At 44.6% G+C, this 18427-nt stretch overlaps 1 protein-coding gene across 2 annotated transcripts in view; it reads left to right on the top strand.

Moving 5' to 3' along the window:
- The window catches only part of FRMPD4 (FERM and PDZ domain containing 4), an 863243-nt gene that overhangs the window by 775135 nt on the left and 69681 nt on the right, over window positions 1-18427 (top strand). The window lies entirely within an intron of this gene.

Here is an 18427-nt window from a genome sequence, read left to right as displayed (position 1 = left end):
TTTTAGTGTATTGGCTTAGCTTGATCATCGATGTAAATAATTCGTTGTATGATAGTCTTAGTGGAGCACCAGAAAATCTGTTTTATGTGATGTTAAAATATTAGTCAAGAGATCCTTGAAGCCCACTGGAATTCCTCTCCCACAGCGTACTTAGGGCAAAAAGGGGTCATTAGAAGTTAGAAATGAAACTATGTCTATTGTCTGAGCAGATCCGCGTGTGCTCCGGGGGTGTTAAGGGATAATGGGTGTGTGACACTTGTCTTTTACAAACCGATTTTTTGTTTCCAAACAATATTGAAGCAGTAGCTAAAGCTATCAGAACATTTTAAACTGAGAAGGGGATCTTCTAACATTGATACTCTTTCGTTACAAAATGTACATCTGTACTTTGGAAAGGCATTAAGTGGAGCGTCTCAGGGGTTTTCCAGAGAAAGTTTCTTTCCCAAGTTCTGCAGCTTCTGCTTCACAGAGAAGCACTGGAGGGTCCTGTCAGTCCTTGGAAGGACTGGGAGAGGGGTAAGAAGACAGAGAAATAGAAATAGAGGCCGCTTACTTTTAGGGTGAGCAACATTTCCAGTTTGAGCCCAGCAAGGCCCACCTCCTGGGCAACCTCACAGTACTAGAAGGGTCGGCCACCCTACTTTTCCGTGTAGACCCAGGGGCATAGAGCCTTTGCAACTGGCTGGCCAAGTCTGCAAGGGGCATCCACATCTCTGAAGGGTTCCTCCTTGTGAACAGGCACTGAGGTTCATGTTAGATCCCATCGTGCATCAGGAGTGAGACCTGGCAACACCTCCCATTTTCCTGGGGGCCAGGAATGCAAGAATCTGGGGGTGACTCTGTATTGTCAAACCCCAGGGAGGGAGCTGCAGTGTTGTCATTTGGAGCCATTTGTCTCTTGAGATGCTTGTGGTTGTCAGCGGGGACAGGTGTCGTCCAGGCAGGCTCCAAGCCTTATGTCGCCTGCATCCTGGAGTGTCTTGTTCAGGCCTGATGGCAGCCCACGGGCTTCTTTGGTACCCCCCTGGGCACACCCTTCCGTAATCAGCTCTGTTGCCCTGTGTCCCCGGAGGATGGTAGGAGAACGAAGACGGCTCTGTGGGTGTGCTGGGACTGGCTGGCTCGCTGCAGGACAGAGACATGGCAACCAGGGTCTGAAAGTGTGATTATCTCCCAGCAGTCCTAACGGGACCTCTTGAAAGAGGTTTTCCAAAAAACGGTTTCCTTCTGCCTTAACATGTTTGGGAGAAAATGACCTCACCTTAAACAAAGTCTCTAGAGAACTTTCTGTGTACCAGGGCCCAGCGTAGTTGTGTTGACTAAATGAATGACAGTTCGTGGTCCACACCCAGCCTGCCACCTGTCTCCGCACAGCCCATGAGCTAAGAATGGTTTGTACCATTTTTAAATGGCTGGGGAAAAAAAAAGTACAAGAAGAATATTTTGTGACACATGCATTCCATGTGAAATGCAAGTTTCCAGAGTCCATAAATAACATGCCAACAGTCGCATGCCACCATTCTATGCGTCGTCTCAGAGGGTTTTCTCCCTACGGTAGCAGAGCTGGGTACTTGTGACCGACACCCATCTGGCCCTTGAGAGGAAAATGTTGTCAGTCCCTCTGGCAGGAGAGAGTAAAGGAACTAATGGCATTTTCGCCACAGATCCCTGCAACATGCCTGCATACTTGATCACGAGGTTGTGTTTGAAATGGAAAGCATGTATGCTTTTTAAACATTATGAAATACTTCGGGTGCCTAAACTCCCGTTCCCCTGTCAAGGCCGAACCCTAGGGTCAGAGGTCAGAGGGCAATAGGTGAGAGCCGAGGTCTTCTTGCCAAACTGCCTGCAGTCAGAGCCCCCCTTGGTCAGTGGGGGCTGCTCCTCTGACTGGCACTGGCTGTCAGCTCTCTTGGTGGCATTGGTCCCTACAAGCTGGCTGTCTCCTGAGGCTCACCCTTGAAGGCTCTGGAGGCAGGAAGGGACACATCCTGAGGAGCCATCCCACGTGCACGGGGGCCTGGCACCAGAAAGACCAGCTACCCTTCAAGTTGTCTGCTTGACCCCATCACAGAGGACAAGAAGTCACCTCTCCCTAGATCTCAGCCCTTCTGACAACACCAAAGGTCCCGCTTTCAACTCCTTATGTGGGCTGGAGGAGGAAAGGGGAGGAAGAGGTGCTGGCTGGCAGTAGCAGATCCCATGGTGCCTCTTTCTAGAAAGTTCTGGGGGGTCCCACTTGTTTGTAGCTCCCTTCGGAATGTGGTCTGAGTCTCTTTATGGGTGTCCCACTGCTGTGTAACAAGGACATGGTTTAAATCCAGAATGCAGCTGGATGTGGTGGAAACAGGTGACCTGGATCCTACATCCCGTGAGAGAAGAGACCTTGTCTGTGTTGTCCCCTTCTGTGTCCCCATGACCTGCTCCAAAGCCGGGCACGTAGGAGGTGCTCAGTGACCGTGCGTTGAGTGAGTGGGTGGGCTCTGGAGAGCGCTTTGTGAAAGCTCCCAATTGCCATGGTTTCCCCCAGCCCCTCCTTCAGTTCAAGTTCTACAAGCATGAATGTCAGCTAAGGGGTCCACCTCTCAGGAAACCCGTGTTTGATCAGGCAGCCACTGTGTACGCGGGACACAGAGGGAAGGTACCAGACACCGGGCGGGATGAGACGGCGCCCAGCCCTCGGGGAGCGGACAGTTCTTGAAGCCTTCAGGACGGACCTCCTCGAGACAAGACCCCACATCGAACCCTTGGGGGAGTTTTGTCGGATTTGAAGGGATACTGCTAGTGAGAAAAACGCATTGGCCATGGATGCCATTGAGATGATGAACATGTCCCACAACCCTCAAGGTTGCTCCCTTTCATCTCCGTGCAATCCATTTATCTGCAATAAAAGTAACAAGGTGCTTTCTTTTAACCAGAGAAAGTCTCGTGCAATAATAACACGGTGCAGTGCACGGAGGTGAGATGCACTTGGTCGCCGAGTTCCTATTGTGGCTGATACCTTCAAAATTAAATTAAATTCATTAAACCAGAATTCGGAAATAACGCATTTCTCGCTAATGAAAGAGTTCAAGTATTAGAAAAATCTTCCCCGTGCCTTCCCATCAGCTTAGTCCTCGGTCTGCCATATGTGTACGAACCTTTAAAAATGGGGCTCGCGTAACATCATCCCTGGGCTTCTCAGCCAATACGTGTTTTAAGTCTGTGTCTTACACAAGATAAATTCCCTCTCTCGGGGCGCCTGGGTGGCTCAGTGGGTTAAGCCGCTGCCTTCGGCTCAGGTCGTGGTCTCAGGGTCCTGGGATCGAGCCCCGCATTGGGCTCTCTGCTCAGCAGGGAGCCTGCTTCCTTCTCTCTCTCTGCCTGCCTCTCTGCCTGCTTGTGCTCTCTCTCTGTCAAATAAATAAATAAAAATCTTAAAAAAAAAATTCCCTCTCTCTTTAATAAAATACCCCATTTTCTTTGCCACTAAGGAAATTCAGAAAAACACTCATCACTTTAATAACCCTGTAAAATTCGCTCTTTAAAAATTGGTATCCACTCACCACTCGCCTAAATGGTTTCATCTTGTTTTGTTCTTTTTTCTCCCATCGCGGCATTTGCTTGCGGATCTTTTTTTTTTCTTCTTCTTCTTTTTCTTCTTTCCAGATACATTTATGTTTCTTTGTGGGTTATTTTTCTTGTCATTTGGTTGCTCTATGATAGAAAATTATTTATTTTTCTAGAGAAAATGAAGGAGTTTCTTAGAGACCAATTTACTACTATAGTAACCACATTTGGGTTTTTTTCATGTGTCCTCAGATAGAGCTATAATTGCTGCGCTGAAATTAGACGAGTTCTGTTCATTTCACAGTTTTCTAAGTTCTTAACTCGATCTCATACTTTATAGCGGCCGAGGAGCAAAATCTTTGCAGCATTCTTGCCCTTTGCAAATTACCATATCTTTCTTCTTTAGAAGTAGCCGCGGATAATTTCCCCTGGCTTTTCATAATTAGACGAATTAACTTGAAACAATTTCCAAAATTTTATTTTTGAAAACTAAGGAGTATAATTGCTCATAGACATCATGAATCCTGCCCCATCCCTCAAGGCTAACCAACCCAAGTCAACTCGTTTCACTTCAACAAACGATTACTGAGCATTAACTAGGTAGCAGACGATGGGGCGGGTGCTGGCCATGTATAAATACGAAAGACATGATTCTTGCCCTTCAGGAGACGTCCAGCTAATTTCCCTGTATTTATGAGTGTTGCAAGGCTGCAGCGGAGGGTAGTGTTTGGAAGGAATGTTTGACGAGGTTGGATGGGGATGTAGAAGAGTGTAATGAAGTGGCATTGTGTAGCTGTGAACCCTGAGTGGAAGAGCAGGTTCATGGCTGGAGAGAGGCTTGTCAAATACATCTTGGTTCGTACCTGGAAACCCCAGACCCTCCTGATGGACACTTACTTTCCCACGTGCAGAGAGAGAAATATCCATTGCCCTCATGGCCATCCTAAACCGTGACGTCAAAGTTTGGTCCTGCCTTCCTGCTGTCACCCCTTTAAGGCAGCAACAGAGCTCCTGGCTTGGGTTGGCCTGGAGGCATTTGGGGAGTCAGGACCCATCTGAAAATTGGGTGAATAGCGTGGACCTGCGCCTCCAACCAGAAGCATCCACGGGCACACACGGTTTTGCCTTTAGTGTCAGAATGTTTCTCGGCCCCCATCCCCGGATGCCAATCCCGGTTTTAGAGCCCTGGCAGCATATTCTGAAGGTGTGGGCTCCCATCCTTTCCCTTTGTCTCCATCAGAAGGCAACATGAAGAGCCAGGCATGTGAGCAGCTCAGTCTTACCCCTTCCCATCAGGGCAGTGAAAGCCGAGGGCAGCCCACCCCATGATGAGAAGGCACGAGGGTCAAACTGGAAACTAGTTCCCCTTCTCCCATCCCCTGCTGACCATCCCTCCATCTGTCTCCTCACACTGCCTAGTCTGATTATGCCTGCTGATCTAATTAATGAACTGTGCTAGAGTTCCAGCCACATCTAGAGAAGATTGTCCACATCTATCAGACACGTCATCCCTTCTGTACTAATGTCCTGTGACTGGACAGCTTTTCTGGGGAGCATTAGGCTTCTTCCCGATAAGTAACTAGAATACGAATACGAATAGATGAAAAGTGACGCATCATCACTTTAATTCACGAAGGACAAACACGAATTTTTAGCGACATTCCTTTTGCCTAAGTAACTAATATGTATAAACACATGCCAGGCGATGTACACATTTCTTTCTAAGGCCAGGATGATCATCCCAACAATTACAACCAGGACGCTGATACAGCAAGCGAGCCAACTCATGTCCACAGTCGAAGCCAGAGCTTTGTGTATAACTCACTGTTAAGGGTAACATTTTTGACCCTCAGGAGATAAAAAGAAAATGTGATGGGTCGCATCCCAACTAAGAGAGTTAACATGGAGCAAGTCCTTATCGTATGCTAAACTCTTTCATTCCTTAGTATTCAGACCAGATAATACTCGCACTGCGCTCACTATATACCCTGTCCCGTGTACATTTAATATATTAACTGATTCAGTCCTCACGATGGTTCCTGGGCCCAGGGGTAACCTCTGATTTACAGGTGGGGAGCCCAAAGTGCAAAAAGGTTAGGAATGTGCGCAAAGATCCCTTAGCTAGTCAGCGGTGGAGTGAAATGCAGTCTGCCTCCTTAGTGACCGCGCTTTACCTGTTCTGCTCGTATTTCTTGCGACAGCCCTAGGAGCAAGTATTGCTTCTTGTACCCCTGTTAAAGCCTGGAAGAGGGAGCTTAAAGAAGTTAAAACAGTTGCTCAGAGCAAGTAGGGAGGCATTCAGCGGGGGTAGAAGAAGCCAGTAGGAATTACCAGGACCTGTCGGTTCACACAGGGCCAAGTCTAGTTACCAAGTCCTCACTTGGTGGGCCCATCCAACAACAGAGCTGGATTTGGCCCTGAGATCGTGGGTCTGAGCACCTCCGTTCTTGAATTATACTCACAGAGCCCATCTCCTACCCCAGGTTTCCCAAGGCTCTGGTTGGATTTTTGCAGGAAGTACTCAGGAGTACCTCCTCGCTGCCCTTGGTGGGAGATTGGCAAGAGCTTGACGGCAAGTAACCATTTAGAAGGGACCCATCTACAAGATCAGATCTCGGCCTCTCTGTCTTTTGATCAGGCTCTCCTCGCCAAAATTATAATGGAAAGTCAAATCAGATCATGTTCCATGGGCACAGCGTCTACAAAGGAATCTGTATGGAGGGTCACCTTTCTGTCTCATTTCAGCTGGGCTTAGATGCATCATGATGCTGCTTAGTGAAATAACAAAGCAGAGAGCAGCCACCGAGCATCAGGCATATAAAATATGCATGATGATGTAGGATATAATAAGACCTTATTAGAGGAAGACTGGCAAGCAATTTCAGTGAAAAACAGAAAAGAACAGCCCCTCGGTATGCTGACACAGCACATTGTAGACTCACCAAATACACACTTGCAGTGCACACATATCCTGGCATTTGCAAATTACAGAGCCTGGGGGGAGAGAGGTCAGTGATTCTAGAGAATGGGATGTGTGGGAAAACCTTCTAATAAGGACAAAGTAAAAAAGTGATTTGAGTCCGTAGTTCATAAGGGTTATAATGAGAATTAATAAGAAAAGTGGTTTCATCTGCATTATTGCAGCGTGCCTTATATCTTGTTGATGAGCATCTCCTCGTCTCTCACTAGATCTCTCCATTACTCTGTATCCTTTTGTGCAACTCATGGATGGCGAATGAATGTCGGAGATTGAAGAATAGGGAGCAAGTTTTCAACTAGGGCATATTTTCGGTGATCTACAGTTGACACTACTGAACGTCTTTACATCTTATCTACCTGAAGAAAAAATGATAGAAGATGATTATTGGCCCTATGCTATGTTCTGTTGATCTTTGAGATAAATTATTCCACAAACTTTCTAGAAGTAGCTGAAAAGACAAAAACGAAAAACACATCCCAGCGAGCCCACAGTCAGAACGTACCCAGAACCAAATAGAAGCCCCGTTTCCTAGAGATTTTAATAGAAGATCTCAGGAGCTTAACACTTGAACTTATCTCTACAGCCAACACAGTGGGTGAGCAAGAATCTCAGGCCACATGCTCAGATGGCCAAGAAGCCCATTTTTTTTTTAAGTAATCTCTATACCCAACATGGGACTTAAACTCACAATCCCGAGATCAGGAGTCACATGCTCTCCCGACTCAGCCAGCCTGGCTCCCCAGAAGTGTACCGTTATTTATCTATTGTATATAACAATCCAAATTATTCCTAGTTCCTATCCTAGGGTATGGTCAGTTTGTCCCATTTTCCACAGTGCTGCATCTCTGTTGGGCGGGTTGCTTGAACAGGAGGAAGCTTGGGGGAGGCGAAGCAGAATTTGCTAGAATTTGCTGAGATACCTTTGTGCCCATCTGGTCTGCCTGCGTTCATTCACCTTGGCTGGGAGCTACTATGGCGTCTCTTGTTCACTGCTGTCAGTACTTCCTCAGCCACCTGTCTGCCATCTTGGGTACACTTGCCCCTCCTGTGCCATATTGGGACATGGACTCCTCTCTAGGGCTCATTACCTTCAGGGTCTTGTCACCTTCCCAGGGTTCTGACTACAAGAAGATATACAGGTCATTGTACTGTTTCATTCCACCAAACTATTTGGGGGTTCCCAATGGGATCTTCCTGAAGGATAAGCTTCTGAAAAGAGGGGAATGATGTGTGCTCTTTCACAGGCACCCCCAGTTTGGTACTCTTCTAAGTGCCCTAAGATTCACTCTGTCTCCCCATCCTCTGACCAGTCCCCATGCCAGAGAAGAGTAAGCTTTTCTCTGCTTTGTTGAATGTCCTTCCTAGCCTTATTTTTTACCCTCAGTTCCTAGGACCTAGGTATTTTTTCTACTTCTGTCATAACCCTGTCCAGGGGGTATGATGGGTGTGTGGTCTGACTGACCACATGGGCAAAGGGATAGAGTGGATCCAGCAGAGCCAAGAAATGAGTGGAGAAGGCATGAAGGGGAGAGGGGACACTGGTGGATATTTCAGAATACTCTCCTGCTACCTGATGAAAATTCATGTGGCAGAGAAATCAGAAAAAGGTGAATTCAAAGGCTACATCCGAAATGGATTCACTGTGTCCAACGTTGGGCAAGGACTTTATTTACATAAGCCTGTCTCTTGAGCCATAAAATGGATATCTGTCTCATACAGTCGTGAGAGCTAGCTAAGCCAGAATGACATCACGTATGCGAGAGTACTTGGTGACTTCTAATCAGGCAGGTCGTTGTGTCACATGTTGTCATTAATGCTCATGAAATTGCAGAGCAAGAGATTGGAGCACAATCCAGATATGCAGTCAAAACCAAAGAGAGGAACCTTAGCAGAAATTGAGTTTTGTTTTGTTTTGTTTTGTTTAGAAATTTAGTCTTTTAGGATGAAGAAAACTTGAGGAATGATGAAAAAGCCCAGAAGGCCCCCGGGGTTTGTTGGCAGAGCTAGCCAAGGCTCAGCCCTAGAGCGCTAGAACCCAGCAATGTTGATCAGTGAACTTGACACGGGCATTCACACAGGTGTGCAGCAGGGCAATGAGGTGGTGGCTGGAACAAGAGGGATTCAGTGTCATGTCATATGGATGAAGGGGGTGTGGGCAGATCTGGGAGCTCTTGGCATGTGTCCTGCTGAGGTTATGACTAGGTTAGGAACGACCTGAACCAGGGGTCGGTAAGCGTTTTCTGCAAAGGACCAGGTTGTACATATTTTAGGCTTTGTGGGCCATATGGTCGCTGTCACAACAACCCTGTTCTGCCATTGTAGCACAGAAGCAGCCATAAATAATATGTAAACAAATGAGTGTGGCTGGGTTCCAGTAAAACTTTGTTTACAGAAACAGAGAAGGACGAATTTAGCCCCGAGGCTGTTGTCTACTGGCCCCTGACTTAAACCAATGAAACTTTGAGACCTGTTTTGAAGATAAGGGGACTAGAGAGGCAGAGCAATAAAGCAGAGGGTGCTGGGTGTTTTTTGTTGTCGTTGTTTTGCTAGCAAAAATAGTAAAGATAACACCAATATGATGAACTCTGTGGCAACCTAAAATCCTTTTTGGAAAGTGGAGTCATGGCAAAAAAAAAAAAAAAAAGCAACAAGCAAACAGATAAACATCACAGATTTCTGTATTGCTTTCCCTTATCCTCCCCAGTCAGCCCCCAAAGTTAATTACTCCCATATCTTGAGCTGCTGAAATGTACAGAGATTTTATTATAATCTATACCACCCAAGGTTAGCCATATTTGTGAACTTGCTGGTCTCTGTCATGAGTCTGTATTTCTTAGTGACAAGGACCCGGATTAGGAGAACACTGGCTGCTGTAACAAAACCCAAATCATACCATGCTTCAGTCACAATGGGGATTTGTAAATGACATAAAGTCCATAATGAGCGCTCCTGATTGGTGGACAGCTCCCCTGCCCGCTGGGCGGGGCCGAAATCCAGGGACGCAACCCAGACACCACGTGGTCTGTGACTGCCGTCTCCAGCATGCTGCGTGGCTTTGTCCTTGTCATATGGCAGAGAGGAAAGAGTTTGGAAGGGTCCATGGGAGGGTTGGCCAGGCCAGGCCTGGAAGGAAGGGGTTGGGGGTATACAGAGCTTGCACTCCCCTCGCTTTGGTAGGAAGTCAGCCACATGGGTGACTGTCCCCATGTGGGGAGCTGGGTGTGCGGTCCAGCCGTGTGGCTGATAGAAGTAAATGTTTCCAGGAAGTCCTCTGTAAGGGGATTTAATGTGGAGCTGCCTTTTACATGATTACATACAATCCGTTTCATTATTCCTTTGATCAAATCTAAACAAGTTCTTAAGCTTTTCAGCAGTCGTGTCCGAAGCAGGTCCCTGGTTTGTCTCATGCCTTTGCATACATGTTGATTTTAGTCTGGACACCTGTGTTCCAAACGCCCGCATAATTCCCCAGCTCAGCTCATTGTCCTATCTCTGTCTACCTCACTTTTCCTGACTTCACTGGTCTCAGCCTCTTCGTATCACCTTGGCCTCTGCTCATAGATTAGAAGTGGGGTATTTAGTAAGTGGTTCAAGTTACCATTCTGGAATTAAACTTTCCGTTGGCCTGAAGGTGGTGTCAGATCCCATACTCAGCATGACCAGAGTTACATTTATGCCCATACTGAAGATGCCCACTGGTGGACATTAAACTTCTCTTTTCTCTAAAACGCAGTGTGGCCTTTTAAAGGTTTTATTTGAGCCAGACATGCGTTGCTTACATGTGAGCCGACAGGTAAACCTCCTCCCTTCCTCATTGAATTGGCATTGGCGCTGTGTAATCTTCCCATGCCCCCTGGTCTGAAGATGCCGAGCGTAGGAGTGTGAGATCGACCTGTGTGGGGGACAGAGAAGATCGGGGTTCTTCCCCAGGCATCTCCCAACCAGCCCTGTAAATCTGGGCATGCTGCAGCTCCAAAAGTTTGTGAGGGAGGATCGTAGTTATTGTGTGTGAGACCGTTCTTCGTTGTCAAGGTCTGTCCTTGAATGGAAGGACATTTGACATCTGGCGCCTCATCCACTAAACCCCGGTGGTGCTCCCCAATGACTGGGGATGTCCTTGCCCCATTGAAGACCACTGAAGGTGAGAGTTATGAAATCTTGGCCACATTAAACATGCTGTGATCAGTAGTAGACACCTCTCCCCTTTCTCTCAAGAGGGTGTCATTTCCCATTCCCACAGGTGAATGGTTCCCCAGTGAGTGGGAATGTCCAAAGATGGGGAAATATACATGAAATGGTTGGGAAGAGAGGAGGGGAGGTAACGAGGCAAGTCCTATCCCTGTTCCCAGGCAACAGAGCGCAGAGCAGGGAGGCAGCAGTCATCAAAAGCCACCCTCTCCCTGCTGGGAGTCCAGATGGTGTGGTAGCAGAGACCCTATGTTCATAAACTAAATGGTGAGACCATGAATTTTTGTTATAAATAGGATCTATAAAAAATGTATTGGCTTGTAAATCTCAGGCAGAAAAGGATTCTTCGCCCAAGTAAGATGCAAGGAGAGATTTTGTACTCCCTTGCCACTCTGGCTTGCTTGTTTTTTCAAGCAAACGAAAACCACTGAAAGAGGTCCTTGAACCGCAGTTTTTCAAACAAGGAAACGTGAAGCCACCACCATTTATTAACCCCACCTCTGGGCCCCACACACCAAATCCTAGCACTTCTCTGGGACTGGGAGTAATCAGACTCCTTTCTAGTTAAGAAAACAGGGTTCAACTCATGCTGAGTGTCTGCTGGGCTCGATGCTATGCTAGCGGAATTCCATGATTTGCTCAACGTCAGTTGAGAAATACTTGATGAAGCCGGGAAGTCAGTCCTGTGTCCATCTATGGTATGTACCATCCCTTACTCCATCCGTCACTTGGCGTCTGGGGGACCCTTGAACCCTGAGCAGACCCATCTCTGGTGGCTATGTGGATTAGCACCAGAGCACCCGTCCTGAATGGTGAGAGCCGAGTGACATCTCCAGGACGCTTGCGTGACCTGGGCAAGAAGGTAGCTCTTCCCAGACACAACTAAGAATATGTCTCCCACCAGGCTACTGGGCAGGAGTTCAGAGTAGGGATACATTGAGTCGAAATAATTTTTTTTAAAGGATGTTTTTTACAGCTAGTGTTATGGGGTTAAAATTTTGTACCTGCTACCTAGTCTTTTTCTTACATTGGACAAAATGCACACGCAAGGAAAAGGAAGACTTTCTTGAAGGCCATTTGTCCACTCTGAAATGCGTTTTGATTCCACGTGCAAACATACGAGCTTATGTCTGTCAAATCAGCAACTGGGGCATCTGGGAGGTTCAGTCAGCTAAGCATCCTGCTCTTGGTTTTGGCTCAGATCATGATCTCAAGGTTGTGGGATCAAGCCCCATGTTAACTCTGTCCTCAGCAGGGAATCTGCACGGGATCCTCTCCTCCTCCCTTTCCTTCTGCCCCTTGCCCACGCTCACGCATGTGTTCTCTCTGTCTCTGTCCAATAAATTATAAAAAAAAATCTTTCAAAGCAGCTTTTATTTCAACATTTTGGCTTCTCAGTATCCTGTATATTATAAATCAGTCTTTGTTAAGCAAATTATGTGCCAGCACATAGTAGACATTAAAAAGCAGTTAATAAGCCATTTGATTACAACTTAAAAGATGAAATATAAGCTCATTTACTCTGTAAGTTACATATGTTTAGACAGAAAAGTACCAAGAAAAAATTATGAATCTTGTCATTTTGACAGCAGCCTGTGTAATATATTATTATTCTAAACTAGATTTCTATTTCCACATCTTTGCTTTCTCGTATCCTGAGTATCTCCCATTTAAACAACCAAGGCAAAATTCATTGCTGATTCTAGATCAAATAATAAAGGACCCAGAAAGCATAAGATTTGTTAGTTTCCCCCATATGAGAATTTATCACTATTAGACATCCTTCTTTTCCTTTTACCTCCTTGCTGCTATCTATTTATATATTTATGCACAAAATAGTCTGTATCTCTGTGTCTAATAAATGGGACTGCTCTATCGGCTGAGCATTCTTGGGTTTTTATAAGAAGCATGTCAGAGCTGAATTTTCATCACACGCTCTGAAACTCTGCCCCAGGGTGTTTTCATTTATATTTAATGTTAAATCAAGGATATTAGAGGTGGAACAGACTGTTCCTCATTGAACCCAATCAACAGTATCAGCTCGCTTTGAATTCTGGAAATAACAGGGAACGTTCTTTCTCATAGAGCACTTCAGGGTGTCTGGGTGACTGGGACCTTGGTAATTTCAAAACTGAATAACCGAACACAGTAACAAAATCAGCCTCTCTCAGGGTTTACAATAAAACATACCAAGTTTGGGGAAAGCTTCTAGAAATGTGACCATTTTTTTTGAAGACTCACACTTCTCGCCCTTTAATTTCCTGCATCTGTTATGTGTCTCACATAGTGAGGTACCAGTTTCCACTATTTTACGAAGTTATACAATACGTGGGAGGCCCTTAGGGGTGGCCTTCCTCTGTAATTTGTTTTCTTTTCTCCATGAAGTCCCTTTCCTTGGTCTTGCAAATATACGGTAGTTCTTAAGAATAGCATAGCTGTGATTAATAAGAGCCTTTCAGGCAGATGTGGAATGTAATTCAAACAGGCTTAAGCAAAAAAAAAATGAATCTAGTGACTGGTGGAACTCCAAACAGATCGATGGTGCAGCTGGTCAGGCTTAAGAGAAGTCAGGTGTTGAAACCCAATGGTGACAGGAGTCCTTTGTCCACCATCTTTGGCCTTGGCCCACTTTCCTGTGTTCACTTCTCTAGGAGAGCTCTCTCCAAGTAGTGGTGAGGCTAAACCAGACCTCTAGGCTTGCAAGCCACCAGCTTAACAACTCAAGAGGGTGAGGACCCACCATTTTCCCCAAATATCTAAGCCACCTTCCCAGACAGGGCATTTACTGGCCCAGTATGGTGACTGTCTACCCCTAAATAAATTACTGGTGCTTGGGAGAAGACTGTGCCCTGGGGGCTGGGAGGGGGGCAGGTCTGGGTCATGTGATGAAGATGGGATCATCCCTGCCTGGAGTTTTAGGGCCTGAGAGTTGGAGAGGTTGGCTCTGCAAAGGACATCTGGTGGCCATTACTAGAAGAGTGGACTGAATCCTGGTCAAGCCAAAGAAACCACTGCTGACATTATGAGTCCGTCATGGCTGTGGGTTTTTTGGGAAACATTTTATGATGGAAAATCTTGAAAAAGATCATAAGTGTTGAGAATAAGTGTAGTCAACATATGTTGCCCTCACCCAGTTTCCACCATTCTCACTCATGGCCAGTCAGTCATCCATACCCCAGGACACCCTCTACTGTTCATGACATTGAAGCAAACCCCAACGTATCATATCATTTCATCTGTAGTAATTCAGTATGTACCTCTAAGAGATCAGTATTCCTTATAAAAATTAAAAACACTTCATAGCATTATACCTTATAGTATACAATGTAATCAGATAGTCCCAGTATTTGTATCTCTTCCATGGCCTCAGAAAATAATTTCTTATTACAGTGTATTTGAATCAAGAGCCCCATAGAGTCCATATAATATGAGTTGTTCATATGTCATTTAAGACTTTTTTATTTTTACTTTTCAAGATTTTATTTATTTATTTGAGAGAGAGTGCCAGCAGGGGGACAGGCAGAGCAGGGGGACATGCAGAGGGAGAAGCAGACTCTCCACAGAGCAGGGAGCCCAATGTAAGACTCCATCCTAGGATCCCAGGATCATGACCTGAGCCAAAGGCAGATGCTTCACCAACTGAGCCATCCAGGCATCCCATGACTCTTCTAAACTATACTTTCTCCTTCCCTTTCTTTTTTAAATTATCTTCCAAAACAACATACCTATATTTAAAAAAAAAAGTTATTTGTCCTATAGAGAATCCTGGACCCTGAATTTGCCAACTGTATCCCTGGATGTCATGTCCCATGATCCTCTCTGATTTCCTGTAAGAATCGGATTTGCTTCCTTATGGAGGATGCTGCGTACCTTCCATCTCCAGGGGTGCATGAGAGCTGGTTGTGTCTCTTTGTATAATGTAAGCAACTGTTGATAATGTTGGCCAAATCTCTCATTTCATTAGTGATTGTAACAAAGTGATACACTAATTCTATTATTTCTTGCTCAGTTATTAGCTGAATAAATTTATTTAGTTACTTACTTACTTACTTATGAGTATGTTCCATGACTAGCATGGAACCCATTCGCTGAACGACTCTGGAGAGAAAATAAATTTGGTTACCCAAGGAACGATTCCTATGGAAGGCAGGGTAAATATTTGATTCTGTCCCTTCGTTTTCCGCTTTCCAAAACCAGATTTCAGAATGAGTTGTTTCACTGGCTTTTCTCCCAAAAACTTTTTTTTTTAATGTTATTTTGAACTCATGGATTTAGGTATGTTTGATTATCTAAATCCATTGGTATTCTTGTTAAAGCTCAACTCGTCTCATCTTTGGTAAGTTGGAGCCTGTTGCAGTGGGCTATCGAGTCCTCGTGACATGACCCTAAGGGTCTGTATTAGTGTCTCGACTTTCTGATAAGACAGGATGCTCAAGGTTTGGCTCGTGTGTTTGTCACTCCAGATCTGGAATCAGTCATTCCTCCAAGGAGCTGTGATTGCTTCTAGTGGGAAATGGTGTTTGGTAATCTGAATGTTGGTGTGCTCATTGAGATGGATAGAACTACAACATTTGTGTACATTTTTTAAAGGTGAACTACATCATGAGGAGATATTGATATGTCTGATTCAAGTTCAGGACAAAACGTTTTTACATGACCCCATATATCTTTCATCTTTATCTCCCTTTTCTCAAACTAAATCCCTATTCTTGGGGACCGTATCATGACTTCTAGCTTGATCCCACACCACCCATATTCCCGCCTCGGAATAACAACACAAATAACCTGGTTACCCATTGCATTTTAAGAACATTTTGTTGCAGTTCTTTTTGTCTTCCTGACATGCCTTACAAGGATGTTCAAAATGCTGTTTTAAAATCACTTGGGACAGTTCCTCTCTTTGTCACTCTGCCTCTAACTGGATTCACAGGTACAATTATTTCATCTTACTTAAAATTGCTAGGATGGCTCCTTTGTTTAATTTTGTTTTAAAATTATGCACAGCTATAACTATTCCTTCAACAGGATACGTGGGTTCCTTATTTCATTTTAAAAAAGCAATATTTGGGGATTTTATTTAGTTGTGTTTTATAATTATGTCTATTTACATGATTCCCAAGTCAAATCTACAAAATGTATGTTCAAGGAAGTGTAAATTCTGTCCCTGTGCTCCCCTCTCTATTTCTTCCCTGATATGTAACACTTATTTTTTATTTTATACTGTGGTTCTTTCTTCCATTATTTAATATGAGCACATACTCCAATTTGTCTCCATTCTTAGAAATAGCAGTAAATGAGACATACTTTTTTCACTTAACTGTATATCCTACGGATCACTACATCATATCATCATATTTCTTACACACACGTGTGTGTGTTTGTAGATGACTCATCGTAATTAGGAAGACAGCTGTTTTTGGTCAGGTGGTTGTCATTAGACTGGTGTCTTTACATAATGGCCATCTCCCCACACACACACCTACCCACGGTTTTTTATTTCAGGCTATTATCTAATGGTTTCCTACTCTGAACATTTTTGAAGTTAACAAATAACCTCCTCTTTGTCCTTCTTGCCATCCCCTTGAACACTGAATTTGAACTATTATCTTTATACTCACAATTCGTATTATCTATAAGGCAAGTGTCTACCTACCTCTGCTCTTGGTCAGTTTTCCTTTTCTTCCACCCATTTTTTAAAAAGATTTTATTTATTTTTTTTGACAGAGAGGGGGAGATGCAGAGGGAGAGGGAGAAGCAGGCTCCCCACTGGGCAGGGAACCCAATGAGGGACTTGATCCCAGGACCCCGGGATCATGACCTGAGCCGAAGGCAGATGCTTAACCCACTGAGCCACCCAGGTGCCCCTATCCAGCCATTTTTACATGGATATACTACATCCATTCGTCAGAATGGAATTAACACAGATGCTCCCTGTTGCCCTTCGAATATCAGAGCAGTAGTTCTCCAAGGAAGTATGTGCTTTGCTCTTCCTGGATGGGAATCTCCCACTTTTGGGGGGGACCTGTTGGTAATTCCAAGGTTTCTCTGCTCTCTGAGTGATCAGAGGCCCCTCTCCCTTCCCTTCAGGTCCTCCCACACGGATACTTTGGTGGCCTGTCTTCACCAGCTCCAATGTAGCTGCCGTGGAGATACCTCACATGCAGTTTTGCTGGGCTGGTGTCATGGGTTTGGAGCTTTGCTCTCCTAGCTGCTCTCTCTCTTTTTATAGGCCAACTCAACACTGGTTCACCAGTTTCACCTAATCCTCCAATGGCTGCAGATTTTACTGAAAAGCTTCACATACGAAGAACTATTTACAAATATTTAGTATCTCTTATGGGCACGTAGTACTTTCATTTGAGTAATTCTCTTGCAGTCCCAGCCAACAAATATAATCAAATGGCAATGATCGTAGGTTCAGGTCAAGTCCAGCTCTTTTTAATAAAGAAGAAGTAATCCTCTCTTATGGTAGAAGGAAAAAAACCTAGCTCTTCTGTTGAAAACAAAATGGTTCAATGTTTTCCTTTTTCCTTAGAAGTGAATAGCAGACCAGTTTTTATGGTACTTGTGAAATTTGCCATCTGAAGTTTAAATGTTGAGACTGTTACACTTGGGGACATCGAACAAAGCATAGATTTTAAAAATTGACTTCCTGCGCTGTAAAGCATCTACTTGTAAAGTAGCGTGGGAAATAGTCAATCCAGTGAAGGCATCGCCTCTGCCAGTATTATTTTCCTACTATATGTTCTTCCGTGATCGACATATATGAGTAAAGGGTACTGTTCACCTTCACAAAACAGTAGTGTCATAGCAAAGATTGCCGTCATTCTGTGAATGAGGTTATAGAGGCTCGAGAGGAGCAGAGTATTTTCTTGCAGTTGTGCAGCCAATAAATAGCAGAGCCCAGAGCCAAACACGGCTGCTGAGGGAAACAGAGGTGGAGAACCATCATGCCAGAATGTGCAGAAAGCTCGAAGTGCCATTTTCAACACAAGAAGGCAATCGAACAGTTTCCATCGGACAAGAGAACTTAGACTGCTCATTTGCTTCTAGGATGGTGAGGAGAGGAGGGCGTAGGAGAAGCCTTTTGAAAGTCTTGGGTAGTCTAAACATTGCAGTTCAATAGATATCATTTTTTTTCTCCCAAGTTTTGTAAGCTATAATTCAGAGAGGCTCTAGGGTGGTTTCTGCCCACCTCTGAATTGAAAAAGAAACACAGCATTGAGGCTATTTTAGGCATCTGTCAGGCTGTAATTACCTCTTTGCTCAGAGAAATCTTTATGTAAGACTAATGCAGATTGGCATCTCTGGTTTAAAAGAACATTTCCAGTCATCCTCTTAAAAGAATGATCTTTATTAATCATACTTATTTCAATATGTTTTGATGGAAGAAAATGCTCCCAGAATGGCCTTGACTTGGGAGGTTTTACTTTTAATTGTGGTTGTTTGTGTTGCATATTTACTTCCCAGCTCTACACACTTTGAGTTTTCTTCTTCTACTCTTTCTAGTCCCGAAATTGTTGAACGGTGTTTATTTCAACTTTCCAAGTAAGCTGGACTTGTCTATGTATCCCTTCTACAAAACGTTTGCCCAAATCATGACCACTGAGATGTGGAATTGAAATGACGGTTTATAGCGGGAATACCAGTGTTTCATCATTAAGTGCTTAGTCACTGTCATAGGTCAGGCTACCAAAAGCTCACCCTGAG

The sequence above is a fragment of the Lutra lutra genome, chromosome X, assembly GCF_902655055.1.
Source record: "Lutra lutra chromosome X, mLutLut1.2, whole genome shotgun sequence".
NCBI classification, from domain to species: Eukaryota; Metazoa; Chordata; class Mammalia; order Carnivora; family Mustelidae; genus Lutra; species Lutra lutra.
This window is presented reverse-complemented; position numbering and strand designations above follow the sequence as displayed.